This window comes from Ailuropoda melanoleuca, chromosome 17 (assembly GCF_002007445.2).
Source record: "Ailuropoda melanoleuca isolate Jingjing chromosome 17, ASM200744v2, whole genome shotgun sequence".
NCBI lineage: Eukaryota > Metazoa > Chordata > Mammalia > Carnivora > Ursidae > Ailuropoda > Ailuropoda melanoleuca.
This window is the reverse complement of record NC_048234.1, coordinates 11,339,801-11,362,243: the sequence shown is the minus strand read 5'-3', so window position 1 is coordinate 11,362,243 and position 22,443 is coordinate 11,339,801. Positions and strand designations below refer to the sequence as shown.

The following is a 22,443-nucleotide window of genomic DNA, read 5'->3' as shown; positions in this document are numbered from 1 at the left end:
AGCAGATGATAGGTAGGTAGAGTCTTGAAGGAAAAGTGGGAGCTCCGGGGGACACTGACGAGAGGCCTCGGGGCCAGAGAGCAGCGCTGTGCTCAGGCCGAAGGGGCAGGGGCAGGGGCAGGCTCGGGCTGAGCAGGGCGGGTGTGGAGGAGGACGGGCTGGATATGCGGCTGAGCGGGGCTCTGAGTCAGGACGTGGCTTTCACACAACCTTTTGGTGGTTGAGTGGGCAGTGCTCTGGTCCTCCACTTTGCCTCTGATCAGAGCAGCTCTGCTCCGCTCTGAACGTGGGAAACTAAAAAGAGGTCCTTTGAAAAGTATTCCTCTGCTGCTTAAAAAAAACCCAAAGTGATCTCATTGCTGTCGGTGCTGGGGAGTCACTGAGCAAGAGAGTGCCCTGTGGGTGGCTGGCAGGGAGGGCCTGGAGGCTTCCCCCGGGAGCTGAAAAGCCCTCACGTCTCTGTTTGCAGAAGAAGCTGGAGTTGAGGTTTCTCACCCCTTCCACCCTCTACTTAGGCCAGTTTCTCAGGTCCTAGGGTGAGGTCTGGGCCCTGTCTGCATCTGTCTGCGACTGCGGTAATGTGGCTGACAGGTCCGTTGGGAATGGAACTCCTTACACTTACACTCAAGCAGCTCTTATTTATTTATTGAGTGAGCGAGTGAGTGAGTAAGCTTTACGCCCAAATGGGGCTTGAACTCATCATCCCGAGAGCAAGAGTTGCATGCTCTACCCACTGAGCCAGCTAGGTGCCCCAAGCAGCTCTGTCTCTCCAGAAATCCCTGGAAAATTTTATGACCGGGCTGTGAAGGTAAGGGACCTAGTAGTTAACCCTGGGATGCATGTCAGAGAGCTGTGCCAGGCTCTACTGAGTACCCAGGGGATGCACCGCCCGCAACTCTCTTTGGAGTAGACTGGACAGAAGTGGTCCACGTACCCCATTCATCCCACAGGCGTGTTTTGTTTGGGCTCTACTGTCCTTTTTAAAAGAATTAAAGTTGGTTGCTGTATTAGTTTCCTGTGGCTGCTGTAACAAGTGATCACAAATGCAGTGGCTTAAAACAGAAGTCCTACCAGTTAGAATTCCAACACAGGTCTCAGGGGGCTAAAATCATGGTGTAGCCAGGCCTGTGTTCCTTCTCGGAGGCCTGGGGATAAGATCTGTTTCCTTGCCTTTTCCAGCTTCTGGAGGCCGTCTGCGTTCCTTGATTCGTGGCCTCTTGAGTCGCAGTAGCTAGTCCTGTCCTCATACCGCATCATTCTGACACTGACTTTTCTGCCCCCCATTTCTACTGTTAAGGATTCTTGCCATTACGTTGGGTCCACTGGATAATCCGGGCTCCTCTCCCTGTTTTGAGGTCAGCTGATTAGAAGACTTAATCCCATCTGCTACCTTAATTCCCCTTTGCCGAGTAACTGGGATTAGGATGTGGACGACTTTGGGAGGCCATTATTCTGTCTACCAGAGTCGCCAACATGAAAATCAGGAGATCTTACATAGCAATCCAGACTTGGAGCTTCATTGACAACAGAACACTTGGCAGCCAGGGGCCTGCACTGTTGCCTGGCAACAGTGGGTCAGCGCCAATGTCGGCGCCATCTCTGGATGGGGTTTCGTGTGCCAGTTCTCTGCAGCCCCCACCCCTCCCATGATGCCTCCTCATTTCCCTTCATTGCCTGGGCCCTGCTCTGGAGACCAGGGCCTTACACAGCGTTAGTCACGGCAGCATCTCGGGTTCAGGGTGGTGGAGCTCGCCAACCTCCCTGTTTGATGCCCTCCTTGTTGCCCTCCCTGCTTTAGACACTTGTCTCACACCCTCCTCTGCCTGGCACACACCCACACCTCCTCTCCATGCCCCCCTCTGTCTGACCCAGGGCTCTACATTCCAAAGCATCTCTGATGCTATTTTAGGTGGTATTGTTTGTACCATAACTCCTTGTCTCCGGTCTTCTCCTTTCCTGGCACCCAACACTAGTACATTCTGGTGCCTTCCATTTGATTTCTTGCATCTGCATTTATGAGAAGCAAGTATATATGATGCACCACGAGCAGTATCCATCGAAAGTCAGGATCCCGTGACAAACATTTAGTCGAGCACCTACTATAGGCCATGAACTTTTCTAGATACTGGGAACACAACGGCGGTGGGGGGGGGATACCTGCTTGGCCTCCCACCCCATCTCATTCTCGAGGAAGAAGGAGGAGGAGGAGAAACAAGTGGACAGACAATTGGAATTTTAACCTATTGCATGTGGCGAGAGCCTGGCTGCATCCTGCTTCCTTGGGGCTGGGAGGCGAGCTCTGTCTGCGGTGGTGGGGGTTCCATAGCTCTGTTAAAGGCATTTCAGTGAAAGATTTCCTTGTTTCCTGACCCTAGCTGATAGCTGAATTCTGGGCAGGCATCTTGGAGGCCTAGATGATGTGTTGGTTTGCAGTGTGAAGGACGAGGTCAGATGACTCCATGTGTTGCTGCCTGGCAGTGTGAGCTGGGGCTCTGGGTCTTCTCTGAGGAGCCCTTTGTGTGGCCTCTTGGGGACGGCCCTGCCCCAGTGACCTTAACTGTGGGGTGCAGGTGGAGGGCACCAGCTGGAGCCACCAGAACTTGACAGCCTAAGGGTATCTACTTCTTTGACCTGTTCAGAGCGTTATCAAGAATATTGAAGATTCGGGAACTACTTGAAAACAAAGCAAAACTTTTCATTATGGAGAACTTCAGTCATATAAATACAGTTCAGGGAGCTTGCTCCTGTCTAGGATCCTTCCCCCCCACCCTTGGATTATTTCAAAGCAAATCCCAGACTGACTTCACGGATAAGTGCCTCGATACGCATCACTAGCAGGTACGGACTCTTCGGAAACGTGTTTGTAAGAGAAGACCGATCACCAGCTGTCGTAATTTTGATTTTTGAATGCTCTGGGGTTGAAGCTGACTTTCTGCACGTGTGGAATAATGATCCATCTTTATACAAAATCTTAATGTGGGTTGGATTTTATTAGCACTTCTGTTGGGACAAACAATGATATTTTTTTAAGGTTTAATTAAATTAATTAATTCATTAATTTGTTTATTTGAGAGAGCAAGTAAATGTTCACATTCAGCGCAGGGATGGGGCGGAGGGAGAGGGAGAGAAAGAATCCCAAGCAGACTCCATGCTGAGCATGGAGCCCAGTGTGGGGCTCCATCCCACGACCCCGAGAACATGACCTGAGCCGAAATCAAGGGTTGGATGCCTAACCGACTGAGCCACCCAGGCATCCCGAAACAATGAGAATTTTGCTATTTTAATGTTTTTATTGTAAAATACACGTAACACAACATTTACCATGGTTAACCATTTCACAGCGTTAAGAAGTCAGTGGCATTAAGTATATTTACACTGTTGTGCAATCATTACTGCAGCATAGTTAAGAGTTTTTTCATCACCCCAGAAGAAAACCTGTGTCCTCCTATTCCTCCCTCCCCCAGCCCCTGAAAAAGGACCAGTCTGCTTTCTGCCCCTCGGATTTGCCTGTGTTGGTGTGTCATGTGCACGGTGTCATATGTATATGGCCCTCAGTGTCTGGCTTCTTTCATTTAGCATAGCGTGTTCCAGGTTCAGCCATGGGGTCACCTGCGTCATTTTTTTTTATGGCTGAATAGTATTCCATTGTGTAGCTAGACCACAGTTTTGTAGACCTGTTCATCTGTTAATGGACATTTGGGTTTCGACTGTTGGTGATTGTGAGTAAAGTTACCACTTTACCTTGTCAGTGCTTACTTTGAAATGTGCTGATACGATGCATGGATCGAAAAGAAAATGTCACGAATAAGGGGGTAGGAGGGTGGTTACTTCTTAAAGTTTTTTTTTTTTTTTTAAAGATTTTTTTTTTTATTTATTTATTTGACAGAGATAGAGACAGCCAGAGAGAGAGGGAACACAAGCAGGGGGAGTGGGAGAAGGAAGAAGCAGGCTCACAGCAGAGGAGCCTGATGTGGGGCTCGATCCCATAACCCCGGGATCACGCCCTGAGCCGAAGGCAGACGCTTAACCGCTGTGCCACCCAGGCGCCCCAGGAGGGTGGTTACTTCTTGAATCTGTTGATTTTACCAACTTAACAAAGAACTTCTTCCTGAAGTAATTGTACGTAACAGAAAAGTATACTATGTGTAAGAGACTCAGGGGTCTCTTCTGCTATTTTTTTGGTTTTGGTGGCCGTGCGGCCTGCTTACCAGGCTGCCATCTGGGGGGTGGGGGACCCTGCTCTTAGACCTGAGAGACCACAGCTGTGGATCTGTGGGTGGGCGGTGGCCTTTGTCTGTGTTGGCATTGAGGGAAATGCTTCACTTGGCCCCCTCCTGTGTTATGGGGACAGACTGAGTGTTCTTGGTGTTTTCATGAGTCACTTCCTTTATTTCTGTACCTCAGTAAACAGAGTCTTTGTCCTTGTGTTGTCATGACGAGGGGCTGGAGTTCCGGGTGGCAGGTTAGGTACGTCATGGTGGAGAACGAAATGGATTTGGTAGCATGTTGTCCATGTAGACACTGATTTTAGTTAGGCTTTTACTTCTAGCGAGGAGTTAGAGGGCAGCCCTGGGAAGTCTGTTGCTGACTGGTGGGTACCCTTCACAAGGGCCGCCCCGTGGGGTGAAAAGTGGCACGGGCTCTCGTTGCATCATGCTATGTGTGTCCTCTGGAGGGTGTCAGGGAGGCGTTCATCTCAGGTCCCAGGACAAGGAAGAACTGTGAATCTGCTTTATTTCTGTCTTGTGGACGGTGTGGATCCTCTTTGCTTTGGCCATCAGGAAGCTCAGCTCAAAGTCAGTCGTTCGTGCTAGCTCTAATGTGGCCTGTACTTCGGGTTCTAACCCAGCCTCCCCCCTCCCGCCCCTTTTCTTTCCTTATTGCCTGGATTTCTTTACTTGCTTTGCATTGTGATCTGTGTTTCTCTAAGCCAGTGGTTCTCTACTTGGGTCCTATACTTTGTCAGAATCACCTGGGGAGCTGCTGCTTCTTTTTTTTAAATGCCAGTGCTCGTGCCCCACTACCTTGTTTTAATTGTTCTGAGAGGGTGCCTGAGCCTAAGTATGTTTCCAGAGCTCCCCAGAGATTCACATGTGTGGGTTGGGAACCTGCCCATTTTACGCCCTTTCATAGTTGTTTACCAAACAAGGCAGGGATAAATAGACAAAAAGGATGGAGTCTGGGAGGACAGCCACCCCAAAGTAGGGTGGTTTCAGCTTAGAGAAGCTGAGTAAAAAGGATTATGTGGCTTCCAGTGGTTTTCCTGCTGGTGGAACCAGTGGGAAAGCTCCGAGGGACTTCTCTCTGTGGCCAGCACCGCAGAAGCCTTCACTCCTGGGCCAGGGTTGGGAGGAGCTGCTGGAATTTTACTCTGAAGATCTCAGGCCTGCCTCGGGGGAGGACAGCTTTGTAACCAGGGCTTTGGGGCCATTCAGGACCGACGTCCCATGCTTGGGACCTAGTTTGTGCTTAGTTCTGATTGTGTCTCCGTCCGCTCTACCAGAATAGACTATCTGCAATATAGTATTTCCAGGCTGATTTTCTTTTTTTGTCCTAAGTCTCGGAGAATGTTTAGGGTGCATGTGTTAATGGTCATCAAGGACAGTTTGGAAGTGGGAAAGACCAAACTCAAACTTGACCTGTGGCCTTGTCACTGTAGCTGCTGTTAGTAGTTTGGTTTGTTTTCTCTAAGTTGTCTGTTTGTTTAGTACCCGGGGGTCTTGATGGTCTGTATGACCATCACCAGGATGGCCCAGAGCTTTCCCTTGAACGGCCACAGTGGGAAGAGGTCAGCACTTCCTGTGATTTCTTCCTTCCTCCCTTGCTGGGGGTGGTGGGGTGTGCAGCCCCCAGAGGCGCCGGGAGCCCACAAGGGAACTGTCTGCTTTGCCTGATTGAGAGGGCTGATTAAGGTGGCCATGGGCGGGGGCTGCTGGTGCTGAGATGGGGAAGCATGGACGGGAAGTGGTCAGCGGGCAGGTGGACTTCAGAGCTGGACAAGGTAACCAAGGACCAGGAGCACTGCGTGCGCTTCAGAGCCTGCCAGAGAGGGGCAGACCTGCCTCTCTGGGCCTCAGTTTCCCCATCTATGATGTACATGAGAGAGTAGGCCTTCCCGATGCCTAACTCCTGTCTTCCATTCTTGGGGAAGAGCAGTGGTCAAGTTGGCAGCTATTTTGTTTGCTGAATGTGTCTTTTCCCTTTGGTGATGCTGAGCCCACAATGAGATGTTGGTGAGGTGGGTGGCGGCCTGTTCTTACCACACAGTTGACTGCCTTTCTCTTCAGAAGTCCCCAGAAGAGGACACAGGCCAATTCCGTAAGAAATGTGTTTGCCTGAGGTTCACCAGCTCACTCTGATCCAGCCCAGAGAGCGGGTCTAGGTCGTGGGTCAGCTGGTTCAGTTCAGGAAGACCCGCGACCTGTCAGTGTCTGGTCATTTCCCTCTGGGGCCCGCGGCATTGGCGCCGCGTGGGGACAGGCAAAGGGGTTAGGTGGTTTCCCCCCGCTGGGGGAAGGTTCCTGATTCTCTGCCCACCAGTGTTACGCACGCCTGGCTGGTTACTGAGCCAACCCCAGTGAAAAGATGTCCGCTTTCCCACAAGACTGCCTATCCCGGGAGGAGGGCAGGCCCTGCTCTGTGCTGCGTCCTGCCCGGGGCCTGGTTGTGGCGGGTGGCATGGGACAGACTCATCACTTTGAGGTTTGCACCTGTGTGCTGCATCACACTACCCGCTGGTGGATGTATAAGGAATCTTTTTGATAGAAATTTAAAAGCTATTATGAAGGGGTGTTTTGTTGTTGTTTTTTTCAAATTGGAAGAAAAAGGAAATCCATTTAAAATTTGGAAAGGAGAAAGTTGTCTTCTTTAAGAGACAAAACTCATTCTGTAACCCCCTGGCTTCTGAATCGAGCTCTCAGAAATGAGATTTCTAAAAAAAACTGCCCTGTGAGGCTCATGGAAATATGATTTAAATCGGTCGGGCTAAGGTTGCTGTCCTTCCGGGGGAGGTCGTGTGGAAATATGGTTTTGCTGCTGTTGTCCTTGAAGACGAGAGAGTGCACTACCTTGTTGATTTGTCATCTTTTGAGCACTGAGTCACTTCAGAGGGAAATTTCCAGGCAAATGAGTATCACCCCTTTGAGGGCCAAATCCTCTCCTCACTTGCAGGTTTTGTTTTCCGCTTTTCCCATTAGTTCTCCAGGGACAGAGCTGGCTGGGCTGAAGGTGGCGAGGAGGGCTGCTGGCGGGCGAGCTTGCTCACTGATGGGTCCTGAGGTCGGGCCTCCCCTCGCCCTCGAGTGCCTGGAGGAAGAGTCCCTGTTCTCTGCCATAGGCATCCAGGGCCCATCCCTGAGTGGCCCGCGTGCTCTCTTCTGGCCTCACCTCTCCTTGCTCTCCTCTCTCCACTTGCCACGCTGGGGACGGAGCCGTTCATTTTGCTCGGAGTGCACTCTGCCCGCTCGCCCACCTTGACCACCACCCCCTTGCCGGGTCAACACCTGGGCTTCCATCGTAGGGTACAGGCTGTGTTTCCCGGCTCCCCGTGGGGCATGTCACATGAGCTCTCTGCAGACTGGGTTGTGTCCGATCAGTCCTCATCCCCCAGCACTCTGCTGCTGCCTGGCTGGGAGCTGGGGCTGAGGATACCCTTGCTGCACAAGTTGTGGGTCTCATAGCTTCTTGTTCTTCCCTCCCTTCCCTTTGCCCCTGGTGATCGGAGGGAGACCTGCTCAGGGCCGTGCATGGCGTGCGGTAGAGGTGAGAGGGTTAGGAGAGGGGAATAGGGATGGGAGGGTGCATGGATCTCTAGGCAGTGCAGGGGAGAGCGCAGGTCAGAACGGGTATGGACAGCTAGGACAGGCCACCACGGGCCATTTGCGGCCTTCCAGGTGTGAAAGCTGCAGAGCCTGGCAGAGACTGCTGCTGGGCTAGCTGCTGGTGCCTGCCCTTCAGCTTTCCAGCTGTGGCGGGGGCTCTAGCAGATGGACAGGAGGAAGCACAGAGGGCCCAGCTGAGGTGAGCAGCACTGGCATCTGGGACCTGTTGGCCAAGGGCTTTGATATTTTTTTTTAATGAGGGTAGGGCTTGCCATTTTTTTTTTTTTAATGTTCTTTGGAATAGGCAACAACACATTGACATAGGTCTAAAAAAGATACTAAGGGGCGCCTGGGTGGCACAGCAGTTAAGCGTCTGCCTTCGGCTCAGGGCATGATCCCAGCGTTATGGGATCGAGCCCCACATCAGGCTCTTCTGCTATGAGCCTGCTTCTTCCTCTCCCACTCCCCCTGCTTGTGTTCCCTCTCTCACTGGCTGTCTCTATCTCTGTCAAATAAATACATAAATAAATAAATAAATAAATAAATAAATAAATAAATAAATAAATAAAATCTTAAAAAAAATAAAAATAAAAAAGATAATAAGTATGGGAGATTTTTCCCTTCACCTCTGTTCTCATCTGCCTTGTTCCCCACTTCCCTTCTCCTTAATACATAACCCCTTTTAGTAGTTTGGATATCCTTCTAGTGTTTCTTTACACAAATAAAACAAACACAAACTTACATCCTGACATCCTTATCTCTCCCTTTTTGTTCGAGAAAAGAGCACACTACACATACCCTTTTACACCTTGCTTTTTGACCCACCGCTGTAGCCTAGAGATTTCCCTCTGTCAGTACTTGGAGAATCGTCATCATTCTCTTTCAGCTACATAGTATTTTTTTTTCTTATTTATTTATTTATTTTTTTTGGAAGAACAAAAGGCGTTTCTCTTGTTTTATTTTGTTTTCAGTCCCGTCCCCTATGCAGAGGCATTCAGGTTGTTTGCGGCATCATGTGACTGCGTCCAGGAACCTTACCGTACATCGTTTCCCACACGTGCAGGTGGGCCTGAGGGTCGCGTCCCCGGGGGCACAGGCTGGGGCAGAGGGTAAACACGTTTGTGGCCTTGATAGATTTTTGCCAACTTGCCCTCTGCAGGGGTCGTCCCATTTTGTACTTCATCAGCAAGTACGAGTGCCCGTTTCCCCACAGCCTTGCCAAGAGAAGGTATAGTCAGATGTTTGGATTTTTGCCAACCTGACAGGTGTCAAAAGTATCTCCATATAGTTTATTTTTATTTTTGTTTGTTTTTTTGTTTTGTTTTGTTTTGTTTTACTGGCTGCTTGGAGTTTATTTTCCACTTGGTGCAAGGCACAGGGTTACAGGGTGTCAGGAAGGCTTGCGTGTGGCTTGGATAGTAGAGTGGGGTTCTCTCCACTTCCTTTTTGGTGTTTTGCTATTTTGATATAAAAGAACCCAACTGCTTCTGCTCAATGTAGCTTTAATTTGCATTTTTCTTTCTTTTTTTTTTTTTTAAAGATTTTATTTATTTATTTGACAGAGATAGAGACAGCTAGTGAAAGAGGGAACACAAGCAGGGGGAGTGGGAGAGGAAGAAGCAGGCTCATAGCAGAGGAGCCTGATGTGGGGCTCGAACCCATAACGCCGGGATCACGCCCTGAGCCGAAGGCAGACGCTTAACCGCTGTGCCACCCAGGCGCCCGTAATTTGCATTTTTCTGAAGTGTGAGCCGATCATGTCATGTGTTTAAGGACGACTTATATTTTTGTGTGGACGGTTCTTTTCCCATTTTGAGGGGGGATTATGGGTTGTTTATCTCTCAGTTTCTGTGAGCTCTTTAGGTTTTGGAAGATTAGTTTGTTGTGTTGTGAGTTGTAAAGATTTCTCAGGCTAGGAATTATTTCGATCTAGCCAGATTCTCTACGTATCTCCCTCCCAACCCCATCTCCTGTGTTTAAAGATTCAGACTGTGGCCTTGGGACAGAGTCTGGTCTCTGTTGGGACAGAACTACAACCTTGGCTTCCTTCCAGGATTTTAAGTAAATCGACCACAGACACGTTTTCAACATGAACATACAGTAGTGGGGAAGCAGTTCAAGTCTGTATGGGGCCGAGCCACTTGATGCCGTGGAAACAACCAGCCCCTCACATGTCTGGCCTGACAGAGCAAAGGCTTACGTCTCCTCACGCTGTGTGTCCGGTGTGTGGTCGTCATCGTCATTCAGGGGCCCAGGCCGATGGAGGCACCCTGTTTGTGGTGGTGGTCGTGGTGTTAACGGCTTTATTGATACATAACTTACATGCCATGCAATAAAGTTCACTCATTGGAAATAACAGTTCAGTCGTTTTTTGTCTATTCAGAGTTGTGCAACCATCAGCAAAATCGTATTTTACATTTCTTCACTCCCCAAGACACCTCCTACCCGTTGAGCGGTCATCCCCTCTCCCATCTTCCGTCAGCCTCTGGCAGCTGTCAGTCTCCTGTCTCTGTGGGTTTGCCCGTTCTGGACATTTCATATAAATGGAATTCTACACTCTGTGACCTTTTGTGGCTGGCTCCTTTCATTCAGCGTATTTTCAGAGTTCTTTGTGTTGTAGCACGTATCTGTACTTCATTCCTTTTAAGGCTGAGTAATATTCCATTTTATGGCGACACCGCATTTTATTTACCCATCATCTGTTGACGGACAGAGCTGTTTCCACTTTTTGGCTGCCATAAGCAATGCTGCCCTGAACGTTGGTGCACAGGTCTGCGTGGCCACGTTTTCCTCTGCTCTCGTGTACCAGGCCTCCGCCATCACCCCCATTTGGGAAGGGAGTTTGGAGAATCACACACTGGCTTTTAAAGCGTTTGACAGAAAAACGCCACACGTCACTTGTAGCACATTTTATTGGCCGATGCCATGACTGACTTTAGAGGGGGTGGGAAAATGCAGAAGGGCTTGACCTGGAAATACTTGGCAAGTCACACTCAGTCCTACAGAAAGGAGCCATGGGTATTCGTGGGACCCAGGAGAGCGAGTCCGTGGGGACAGGTCAGGTGGGAGCTCCAGGGTAGAAATTACCTGGAACTTTGGGTCAGCCTTGAGAGCTGGTCAGTGAGAAGACCTCCGACCCTCCCAGGAGCAGCCTAGGAGTCAGCGTGTGATGCTGGTGTGGGAGAGGAGAGAGGCAGCCTGCCCGGAGTAACTGCCAGTCGGCCCAGCTTTAGGCCTGGGTTCGTCCCCAGTGTTCACAGGTGTTGTGGCTCGGTGGAGGGGACGCAGACCTCACCCCAGTTCACGCTCTCTTCTCACCTGTAAAAGGGCTCCCCTGCAGAATTCTGGCACACAGTAGGCACAGAGTAAGTTAGAGCTGCAGCTGAGCCTGTGGTCACCGAGTGGCCGTTCCCTGGCCGTCCCCAGGCCTCTGGTTCACGATTTTCCTTGCGAGGCATAAATGTGCTGAAGGACTGCCCGGTTCTCACGGCCTGCTTATCCCCAGGGTGGCCAAAGGAGGAGGACGTTGGTGGTATTGACGTGGCTGATGACTATTCCACGGCAAGTAAACAGTTCTTCCTCAGCCTGTGGCGCAGCACATTTCTCAACTGGAGTGTGTTCTGGGCCCAGCAGACACGGGGCAGATTGGTGTGCGCCCTTGGCCCTCCGTGCTGGAAGTGCCCCCTTTTATTTTTTTTCTAAACAAATCAGGACAATGGCAATGTAAACATTGTTTGAACAAAAGTGTTTGGTTAATGGAGATAAAACCAAAAGGAAAATAACTTTAATTTCTTTTTGGCTTTTGTGTTTTGACATTTGGCAGCATACTTTAATCTTTGAAGAATTGAAAACGTGACATGGTTTGCAGACTGCTGTTTGTTTTTGCTTGTTCAATTTAGTGTGAAATTGACTAAAAAAATCCCCCCCCCCAACTTGGTCCTGTTTTACTCTTCCTCTGGGTTGGGGGCGGGTGGGCCTGCTGAGCATGTGGGCAAGCATAGAAACCAGTAGAAGCAAAAGCTTTCACCTTGGTTCTCATAGCCTATGTCTTGTGGTATCTCGCGGGCTGCTAGTCCCATTTTCCAGAGAAAACCGGGAGTCAGTGAGGGGACCAAGCAGTGGTGGGGAGAGCAGCCATCTTTCCACTCTGCTGAGCCGTTATTTCCAAACTACAACATCTACAACATCGACAGGTCGTGTTTTATATTCTGTCAGAGCATCTGGAGGTTTGGCGGGCGTGGGGGGGGTACGGAGAGGAGCACAAGATGGGGGGATGCATGTGAGCAGGTGGGGCTGGACTCGGTGCCCTGTGGAGCCATTCATTCCTGTGGCAGATGTGTGCCAGGCGCTGTGCCAGGCCCTGTGAGGCGGGCAGCAGTGTGGAGACAGTCGGGGCCTGTGTCCCCTGAGAGCTGCAGCCCAGAGGTCGTGGGAGGAAGGAGGGAGAAGTGGAGGGAGAGCCGGAAGCCCAGGCGGGCAGCAGGTGGCGGACCCTCCAGCAGAGGTTCCCTGGTGGAAAGGGGAATTGGGGGCGATGGACTCAGTTTGGCCCTGGGACTGGGGAGGAGGTAGCAGGTGCCCCAGAGGTATGGGCCATGATGCGGCAGGTGTGGGAAGTTCCGTGTGGCCTCCCTTGCCAGGGTGTCTGAGCCACTCGTTGCTGTCATTAGGAGAAGGCCTGGTTCTCCCAGTCGCCCACCGCTGCTTGCGGCACCCGAAAGCATGCTTCTTGCCACATCCTCTGGACTCTTCTCTGTCCCTGTTGATGAGCATCATTCCCTGAAGCTCTCCTCTCCCCTGCGCTGGGGGACTCTCCTGTGTCTCCTCCCCCCCTGCCCCCCGCACTTGCTGGACTTTGTCCAATGACTGGTAGCCTCCTTCTGAGTTACATCCCATTCCCTGGTCTCCCCTGTTCCCCCCAGGCCCTCTCACGTGCCCCTTCCAGAGGAACATGCAGACCCCAGTGCCCTCTCCCGGGCCCTCCGTGCCGGCTGCCACTCGGCCTTCTTCATGCTTCATGCCTGTTTGCCAGCACCTCCAGCTACATTTGGTTGTTTGAAATAAAACTACCGTTTCTGCCTCTTTTCTTCTCCTGAAACCTGTATGCCCTTCCCACCTTTGTATTCTATTAAGGGTGCCTCTGTCTTCCTGGCTACTCCCACCCCCACCTGTCGCAGTCCACACTGACATGTGGCCGTCAGGGCTTGATCCTCCTGTGCTATGTTTCTGTCTGAGGTCTCCTGCCCTGTTGTTCCCTGCAGCACCCACATTCAGGCCCCAGTTCCCCTCATCGCCTCCCTTGGGGGTTCTAAGTGGTCTTCTGTCTCTATCACCCTCCCTCGTCCCCACCCTGGCCCTCTCACCCTGTGCTGCTTGGTTAGGATTCCAGAAATACTCCTCTGACAGCGTCATTCCTCTGCTCCCAAACAAAACAAAAGCCAGCTTCCGTAGCTTTGCTCCAGCAGTATTTCCTAAAATAATTTTAAGTGGTACGCAGTTGAACGTTACTCATTTTAATAGTTACCTTAGAAATGCCTTACTACTGTGGCAGTGGAGAAAGTTCAACGTTGAGTTACCATGTGAACCAGCAAGTCCACTCCCCAGTGTATGCCCAGGAGAGCTGAACACATACGTCCGTGCAAACACCTGGACACAGATATTCATAGCAACACTATTCATAATAGCCAGAAAGGGGGGAAAACAACCTAGACGTCCTCCAACAAAGTAGATGAATAAAACGTATATCCATACAGTGGGAAATTATTCAGCCATAAAAAGGAATGAAGTTCTGATATGTAATGCAACACGGATAAACCTTTAAAATATGTAAGGTGAAAGAACAAGACACAGAAGGACAGAGGTTGGATGGTTTCCATGCATATGAAATGTCTGGAATGGGCAAAGCCCTAGAGACAGAATGTCTTAGAAGCCAGGGGGAGGGGCCATGGCTAGTGACTGCTAACAGGTACAGGGTTCCTTCTGGGGGTGTTAACCATGTTCTCGAATTAGCGGTGATGGTAGTTCAGCTCTGTGAATATACCCAGTTGTAAGTGTGAACTGAACACTTGAATATGGTGAATCTTAAGCTCTATGAATTGTCTCTCAAAAACGAAACGAGCAAAAAGGTGCTCGCCCTTCCAAAATGCCATAGCAGTGATCCTTGATTTCATTATATGTTATTAAAGTGGGTATTTGAGTTTAAAAGTAAATGAATTTTTAAGGTTTATTTTTTATTTATTTTTTAATTTTTAAAAGATTTTTATTTATTTGTCAAGGAAAGAGCACAAGCAGAGGGAGAAGCAGGCTCAGCCCCCTCTGAGCAGGGAGCCCAGTGTGGTACTCGATCCCAGGATCCTGGGGTCACTACCTGAGCCAAAGGCAGATGCTTAACCGACTGAGCCACCCAGGCCTCCCAAAAGTAAATGGATTTAAAGAAAAATGGTAAATGGACAATAGCGCCACGCACGTATAGTGGAAGTTAAATGAAAGAGTTCCTAAGACCATGCCTTGCACACAGTAAGTGCTCTGTGTTAAACATTATTATTATTATTATTATTATTATTATTATTATTATTATTATTAGGGGGATATGGCCAAATCCTGAAAGTGAATAACCACAGTTGGCAAATCCAGATTTCGTAGTGTGCTGAATGAGGCCTTGCGGCCTCTGCCATCCCGCCCGCCCCCCACGGACTCCGCACTCCCACACACACCGCTGTCTCTCTGCTCTGCCTGAACAGCCTTCTCCCTCCATACCCTTGCTTGTGCCTCTCATTCTTCAGCAGCATTGCCTCAGATACACCTGACAGATCCCACAGCCGGTCCTGACGTTGTTGGAGCACCCAGTTTGCAGTCTGCCTTTGCTCTACCCCCAGCCCAGACCAGAAACCGTGTCTTGTGCTTCCCTAACAACCCGCCACCCTCCCCTGGCCTGTGGGCATCATTCTTTACACACTGAATGTGTGAAGAGTACTTGTTGAACCTGGTATCTGCTCAACCGTTACTATGTCTGCTCTGTAACGATAAAATGATATTATAAATTTGGGCAGCAAACATATTTTTAAGATCTGCAGAGAACTTTTGTGCACCCTGTAAGTGAGCGGAGCCGTTCTACTCTCAGGAACATACTCTGGAACAACTCTGCACATGTGTGCCCGGAGACACACAGACCAGACTTCAGACGTACTCATGATGGCAGAAATGTGGAAGTAGTTCAGATGTCCATTGACGGGAAAGTGAGTGGGTAAATTGTTAAATAGGAACATGGAATGGGTGGACCGCAGCTCGCCGTGCGGAGCAATGTGGATGAGTGTCCGAAACGCAGTACTGAATGACAAAAGCAAGTTGTGGAAGACTGTATATTATTTGCTTTTTGAGCAGTTGTGGTAAAACGATCTTCTTTTTTGAAAAGCAAGGGACTGAAGAGCCCAGAACCGGAGCTGTGTGCCTGAGGCGGAGGACGTAGGGAGGGAGGGACCCCTGTGGGTGGGCTTTGCAGTCATGCCCTAGGCCTTGAGGAGAACGGGGCGGTGTCTCAGGGGCTCCTTTGGTTTGTGCCTCACATGTGCTTGGCACTTGATTCTTTCATGTGCATCCAATAGTACATAATAAAAATTTAAGCAAACAAGAGGAACAGCAAGAAGACATTAGGGCTGGCTCATGCCTTTTCTGGGGCAAACTCTGACATTTAAGAGTTAGAAGGAACATTTCCTCCTAATATATCCAGTCAGTATTGCAGAGTAAATAGAACACTGGGAATGTCTCCAGCAGAGGAGGAAGGAGGGAAATAATATTTTTATTCTGTACCAAAAAAGGAAGTTTACCTTTAAGCATTGAGACCCAGTCTTTTCTGAGTGGTATTTCAGATAATGACAGCAATTTCAAAGGAATAATGCCGACTTCTTAGGTTTCAAGTTGATGTGACTCATTTAGTAGGAGACATGGTTATAGCCACGGAGACATCATTTCTTAAGGATGTGAGTTCTAAAGAACACATTTTAAAATTTGAATTGTATTTTATTTATTTATTATTATTTATTATCTTTTAAGTAGGCTGCACGGTGTGGAGCCCAGCTCAGGGCTTGAACTGACAACCCCGAGATAAAGACCAGCCCTGAGATCAAAGAGTCAAACGCAACCGACTGAGCCACCCAGGTACCCCTAAAGCACATTTTAAAAAATAGTTTTGGAGTTTCTGTGGTATTTCCTGGACTGATTTCATTGTATTGCCAGCCTGTGGAACCTTACACATTTCAAGGAGAAGCCTTTTTTGAAGAGCATTAAAACCCCTTTCCTTGGTTGGTCATACTGGTAGGAGCTGGGAAGGCCAGGGACTGACCCTGGTATAGCGTTAAACTGCTCTGGGCCTCTGGCCTCGGTGTCCGCATGTAGGTGAGTCCTGAGGCCCTTCCAGCTCCAGCACCTTTGCCCCTGCTCGCTGGCCTGGTGAGCTGGCTGGCAGGAGGACCTCCAGCTGAACGGGGGTTAGGAAAAGAATTCCTTCTCCACCATCTTCTGGCCTCTTCAACATATAGGAAGAGGTGCCCTGCTAGACTTGCAGCTTCAGCGGGGACAAATTCATTGCTGTCATGACTTGGGGCGCTGGATTGTCTGAAGCCAGAAGGAATCCCAGAATGGGCCCAGATGCCAGAGGTCTGGGATCAAATCCTGATGCTAACCCTGCTGGCACTGTAGCTTGGGCCAGTTCCCGAGCCTCTCTGTGCCTCAGCTTCCTCCTTTGTAAAATGAGGGTGATGATAATCACTCCCTCTAGGGCCGTTAGGGAGATTTCATGAGGACACGTGTCTGGTCTTAGAACATGTGCGGCATATGGTCAGGCCTCAGTATTTGCTGGCTTCTCTTAAAGAGCCTCTTTTCTGTTGCTATTCTGAGGCTATTGTATGACAGTTACTAGTCGGAGACCTTTCTTGGAAATGCCAGCCACAAAAGGGATGAGCTTGAACGGTAACTGTGTTTAACAGGTTGTCTGTGTGGTCAGGAAAGAGGTAATTATGGACCTGCCTACCCTGGTAGACCGTAGCCACCCAGCACACTTTTCACCAAGAGGCTTCTGTGGGCTTTCCTCTCCTGCTTTGGAAGTCCTTTTTGAGTTGTCGTTAGGGACATGCCAAGTAACATCCTTATAGACGTCCTCCCGTCAGTGCTGCCAGGGAGAGGAAGGAGATACTTGGACACCGATTATTTGCCAGTGTCTCCCTAGGCAGTCGCTCACTGCCGCTGACAGGCGTAGAAGTAGGGGCTAAGAGGCTAAGGAGAGCTCCTCAACTGGCCTCAAGTCTCCCAGCCGGAAGAGGAAGGGTGCAGATCCATATGGTCGGAATAAGAAGTCCCTGTGGGGTCCGGGCTTGGGTGACTCTCCGCTCTCGTGGGGTGAGCGTCCATGAAGCTCCAGGCATGGCAGTCCCTGTCCCCAGGCGGTTCATTGGTGGGCAGTCAGTAAGTGGAGGAGGGCAGCTGTTTTGAACTCCTGTGATAGTGAGCAGAAAGGGAAACAGGACCTGGGAGAATGGACCCCGGGGTGTTGTTAACTCTGGTGGTCTCTGAATAGACACGACCAGGGATAATTTTTAAAGTTTTCTTATTGGTTGCCTCTGTGTTTACCCAGTGCTCGCTGCGTGCCAGGCTGTGTTCTAGGCACAGAGGAGAGCGAGGTGAAGATAGGCAGGACCCTGCTCTCACAGAGGCCGGGGGGGCACAAGAGATAAGCAGGTGCACAAACAAGAAAATGCCCGGTAGAGAGCGGGGCCCTACTGAGAATCGAAGCTGGTGATGTGACAGGGCGACTGGTGGTTCTGGGGAGGCGATGTGTAAAGTGGGCTCTGAGTGAGAGAGCCCATCCAGTGACGGTCACGGGAAGAACGCAGGCAGAAGAGGCAGCAGGTGGGTAGAGTGTGTGGCAGGGGCTGGTTTGTGGCACAGAGGTTTCTCTGAAGTGACAGGGAGCAGATTGTCCCCATAATAAGGACAGTGATTGGAGAAGAGGGTACAGCACGCGGTGGCACAGAAAGAGTTAACCTTTGAGTTTCATCCTTCCCCAGAGTAGCTGGGCCCAAGTTTAGGATAATTTGGCTTCTCCTTTTTCTCCTTTTGCTGAGGTGAGCCTGTCCTCTGGTCTCTGAGGCTCTGGCCTGACCCCCTGGCTGGTGGGGGTGGGGCCCCGGGCCCAGCCTTGACGGTCCGTCCACGTCTGCCATCGCTACCTGACATCTGTGGAAGTCACCCCCCCTCAGTTGCCCACAGAAATCTGCCTCCTTCCTTCCTAGCCGTGGTGAGGGGAGTCCGGTAGACCTCCCAGAGCAGCCGGTAGAAGGGTAGAGGTGAGCAAACCAGTCATTTTCCTCCTGGCTTTGCTTTTGTACTGACAAGCGTGGAAATACCTGTTCCGTTTCCCGCAAGGCTCCTCTTGGCAAGCATCTTGAGCTCCTTTTGAGAAAAGTGTTAGGTCACTGCTTTGCCTGAAACCAAGTCTGTGGAGTCCTGGCCGAGGGGACCTCTAGCCCACCCTCGCTTTGCCTCTGCTCTCTCGCTGGCTCCTCAGGAGATGGCGGCAGCCCAGGACTTAGTGCCATCACAGTGACCAGCCAGGGCTAAATTAAGCCCAAAATCATGGGAATTCTAAATTTTCCCATGCAGCTCTGCATTTTTTTCAAATGTCTCAAGCTGGAAAATTGTACTGATCAAAGTGTGATCCATAGCTGGGCCTGCCCCATGGTGTTGGATGGGTGTGGATAGCCGTCAGAAGTCCCCGTTCTGCGGTTCGCAGTCCCTGGGTGGCATTTCTGTCTGTTATTAGTGGATATTTCTAGTAGCAGAGGCACGGCGTGTTAGAAATATAGACGCTCTAGCCCAGGGGTCACATAAAAGCTGCCTTCCTGGGAGGAGGGAAGGGTTCTGAGGGCTATGCTTCACACTTCAAAAGGCCCACGGGAAGCCCTGCTGTTTTTGCCCGCCAGTGAGCCCCTCATAGACCAAGAGAGACATCTGCCACGAGGCTTGTGGCCAGAATTCTAGCCCGGCAGTCAGTGACCTATGACTGGGGCTGGCCAGAAGCTTGGGCTCCCCATGACACCATGGCAGGGGATTGAGCCATTTGTCAGAAGGAGGGTCTTGGGAATTGAAGGGTTTAGGGAGAGCATCTAGTCTGCCCCATCATTTTAGAAGCGAAGAGCCTGGTCACTGGCTTGCTTGGTGCCTCAGAGTGGTCACAGCTCTGGACCTACATCCCTTGTTTCCTGTCTCCTGATTCTGTGTGTCTACAACACCACATTGTTCGCTTTTTGGCATGATTTTTTAAGAACACTGTCTATGATTGGTCATTTGCAAAACTACTTTGAAGAATACAAGAGAGGTGGGGAGCTCTAAAGAATTATTTTTCCCTGTGTGTGATGTTTACGCATCACCTTGGTCCAACCGTCAAGGTGTCTGATCCTGGACCTTGCAAGAGAGGCACAGCTCGACACACCCTGTCCCTAAATCAGGGAGTGAAACTAAGTGGCTGTGTCAGATGGCCAACGTGCAGCCAGAATGACCAGAACAGGTCTCCTGACTCTGGTTCACATGATGCATACCTATATGTGTGTATATATATATATGTATATTTATATTTATTAAAAGGCTTTGCTTTTCTGAGAGAGAGAGGAAAAGTGTTAGCGTATACGCTAGTGCACAGCCAGGTGTGGGTGGGGGGAGGGGGACAAGCAGACTCTGCGCTGAGCATGGAGCCCAACACGGGGCTTGATCCCATGACCCCAAGATGATAACCTGAGCCAAGAGTTGGACGCTCAACCAATTGAGCCACCCAGGCGCCCCCCTGGTTCACATGATCTTTAAACATTTCAGCGTCTATGTAATCTGCACCCACAGGCTGCTCTTCTCTGAGACTCCATGCTTGGGGGACATTGGTGTAAAGAAAGGTGAAATTCCTCGTGTTCTCACTACTCCTCCTTTTGGAACAATTCAGAACACATAAAGTCGCAGGAGGGTGTCTCACTTGTTCTAGTGACTGTCGGATCCTGGCAGAGGCCGCCCAGCAGGCTCTTTGCTCTTTGTGGGAGGCCCTCCTGCCTCGTGGGCCTCCTGGAACTGCCCAGCGTGGGGGCGGGAGTCTATAACCTCCACCTGGTGGTAGGTTAACGGACACCCCCTCGGGGTTTTCCTCCCCAAGAAGGGAGCGAGGAGAGGTGCATGGGCAGTTTAACTTGACCTGCTTTATCGTCTGGAAGTCAAGTCTAAAATGTTTGTTTTCCCTCCGAATCCTTGTAAGTATATATATGAATTCAATGGTCCCATTTTTTGGATGGTGATATAAAATTTGATTTCTGCATTCAGTTAGTGAAGAGAGCATTCTTTTTTTTTTTTTTTTTTTTTTTTTGGCAGAGTGTCACCGTTTTTCTGGTGAATGTGAAGGGTGGTGTTTTTGTTTTTGTTTTTGTTTTGTTTTTTCCTTTTCGTTTCTCCCCTCTGCATGAGCAGTAGCTGTTAGGCTCTGAGTTACTGCTAGCTTGGCTGAAGCAAAGTCATAATAGTGCTTTCTCTTTTAGTCTGAAATGATTACTGTGGAGAAGAATGTGGCACTGTCCATATTGTCCTAACTGGACCGTTGTCTTCTGGGAAGCCAGCTCGGTTTGGTCATGTGAGCTGTGGTCTCAGCCACCCCCTGACTAGGCCTCCTTGTGATGGTCGTGGTACCCTTTTCCCCAGTAGGAAGATGGAGATGTTTCCTCACTCACGGATTGCACACAGAGAACGAAAGCCAGCTAATCAAGGCTTGCAAAGTGTTTCACGAACTTAGTGTTTATGTGTGTCATGCGGTGACACCATGGCACTGGCTTCAGGATACCCGGATGTCACCACAGGAGCTTGGTCAGAGTGTTGCGTCCCCTCAGCGCTGCCCCCCGGGGGCCATGTGTTGGGAGTTTGAGCAGTCTCCCCAGGAGCTTCTGGTAGGTAGCAGGCAGTGGGCCACACTGGCGCGACGCCGCAGGAGAGGGGGCAGGACCCCCTTCCTGCAGCTCTCCCTGTCATCTGCCCAGAGGAAAATGGAGTACATATGAAGTCACGGGAGGCTGCCAGGCACAGATAGTGTGAGCTGTCATCTGGGGTGATGATTTCCTGATCGGTTCACTCAGTGATATTTATTGATTTTGACTGGACTGTCACAGTCAATATTGGTTGACCCGTGACTGGTTTTGGGGAGTCGGGAGAGGTAATTGTTGCTCTTGCCTCATAGCTGGTCTTGACCCCTGACGAGGGTCCTGGATCCCTGAAAAGGCACTGCCAAAACCTCCTCGGGGCTGTGGCGGAGACGGCAGTGGACAGGGTGAGTATCCTGCCTCGTGTCACAGAAGCGCAGGGGCCTAGAGACCTGCGGGCTTTGAGCAGGGACCCACCTGGGCTGCCCTGAATGCCGGAGAGGAGGAGAGGGCCTCCTCGTTCTGTCATGATTGGGAACTCTAGATTCGGAAGGAATTTCCCCACCCAGTTCCACAAACTACTGGAGCACATTTTGATGGAATTCTTCTTGCCTCCAGGGGCACCACTCTGGCCTTGGAAGTTTTTGTTTGTTTGTCTAGTTTTGTTCTCTTGGCTCTTTCATTCAGCTTATTTCCAGTCTCCAGTGTCTTTTGAATTCTGGTTGTGTTTTCAAACGTGCCAGAAGGTTTTCTTCCCCGGCTTGCCCCCTGCAGAGGTGATGGTGCAGCTCCGGATTTACGGTCACCATCCTAAGCTGCTCTGAAAAACAGTGATGGGCGGACGTTGGCTGGGATGTCTGTATTCTGAGGAGTGACGAGCCTCCCCTCCCTGGGAAGGACACAGCTCCTCGGTCATCCTGAGGCGACAGGCCAGGTGTGAGCGAGGAGAGTCTGGTTGGTATCATTCCGCTTCCGCCTGAGGCCTGCTCGGAGGCTCAGGGTGGCGCCCTGCCCATACTCTGGTGTTGGGCTGCTCTCAGGCTCCTGGCACAGCACACATTGCTGTAGGTCACAGACGACAACATTGGCTCTGGCTGCTGAGATGTGCAGAAATGGCTTCCGGTGCAAGTGGACCCAGAGGTTCCAGCCATGTGCTGTCTCGCTCCTTCTTTCTCCTTCCCTGGCTCGTTGCTTTCTTCGGTGTCGCTTGTAGACTTAGGGAGACCCTGGGCCTGTGGTGGCTTCTGGCAGCTCGCCCAGTCCTGATCTAGCCACCTGGGGGGGGGGTGCTGTGGTACTCTGATTGGGCCTGTGCCTGGCCACCTCCCCCATGGAAGACCAAGGATCTTTCTGAGACAAGGGGATATGGATGTTGCAAAGGCAGAGAGAGAAGATTAAAGAACCTTTTCTAGTACTGGGCCTGACTGTAGAAAAATGAGTGGTTTCCTTCCTGGTGGCCTTTGATGCGGAGTCTCTGGAGCTCCCAAGGGCCTTTTGGAAGGCCTGGCAGAAATGCGCTTTGCCCATGGCGAGACTTCTCCAGGCCCACTGAAATGTTCAGTTTCTTTTCAGTCTCTTGGATTTTATCAACTCAGTGAGGTTCCTAGTGGTTATCACGTGTATCAGAAGCCTCGATTCTTAATAAAATGAATGATTACTACAGTTTTGAAACAGGCCATTCAGGGCTGAGG

The 22,443-nt window shown here is 50.4% G+C and overlaps 1 protein-coding gene across 9 annotated transcripts in view; it reads left to right on the top strand.

Annotated features, from left to right (window-relative positions):
• The window catches only part of EPN2 (epsin 2), a 79,008-nt gene that overhangs the window by 8,820 nt on the left and 47,745 nt on the right, over nt 1-22,443 (top strand). Inside the window, exon 2 of one of the 9 annotated variants that reach the window (XM_034647426.1) lies at nt 21,070-21,159. The exons of 6 other annotated variants lie outside the window; for them this stretch is intronic. The gene's annotated coding sequence lies outside the window, so the exon portion shown is untranslated. Of the gene's footprint in view, nt 1-15,869; nt 15,975-21,069; nt 21,160-22,443 lie in introns of all 9 variants that reach the window. 2 more of the 9 variants (XM_034647425.1, XM_034647424.1) reach the window with 2 other exon arrangements.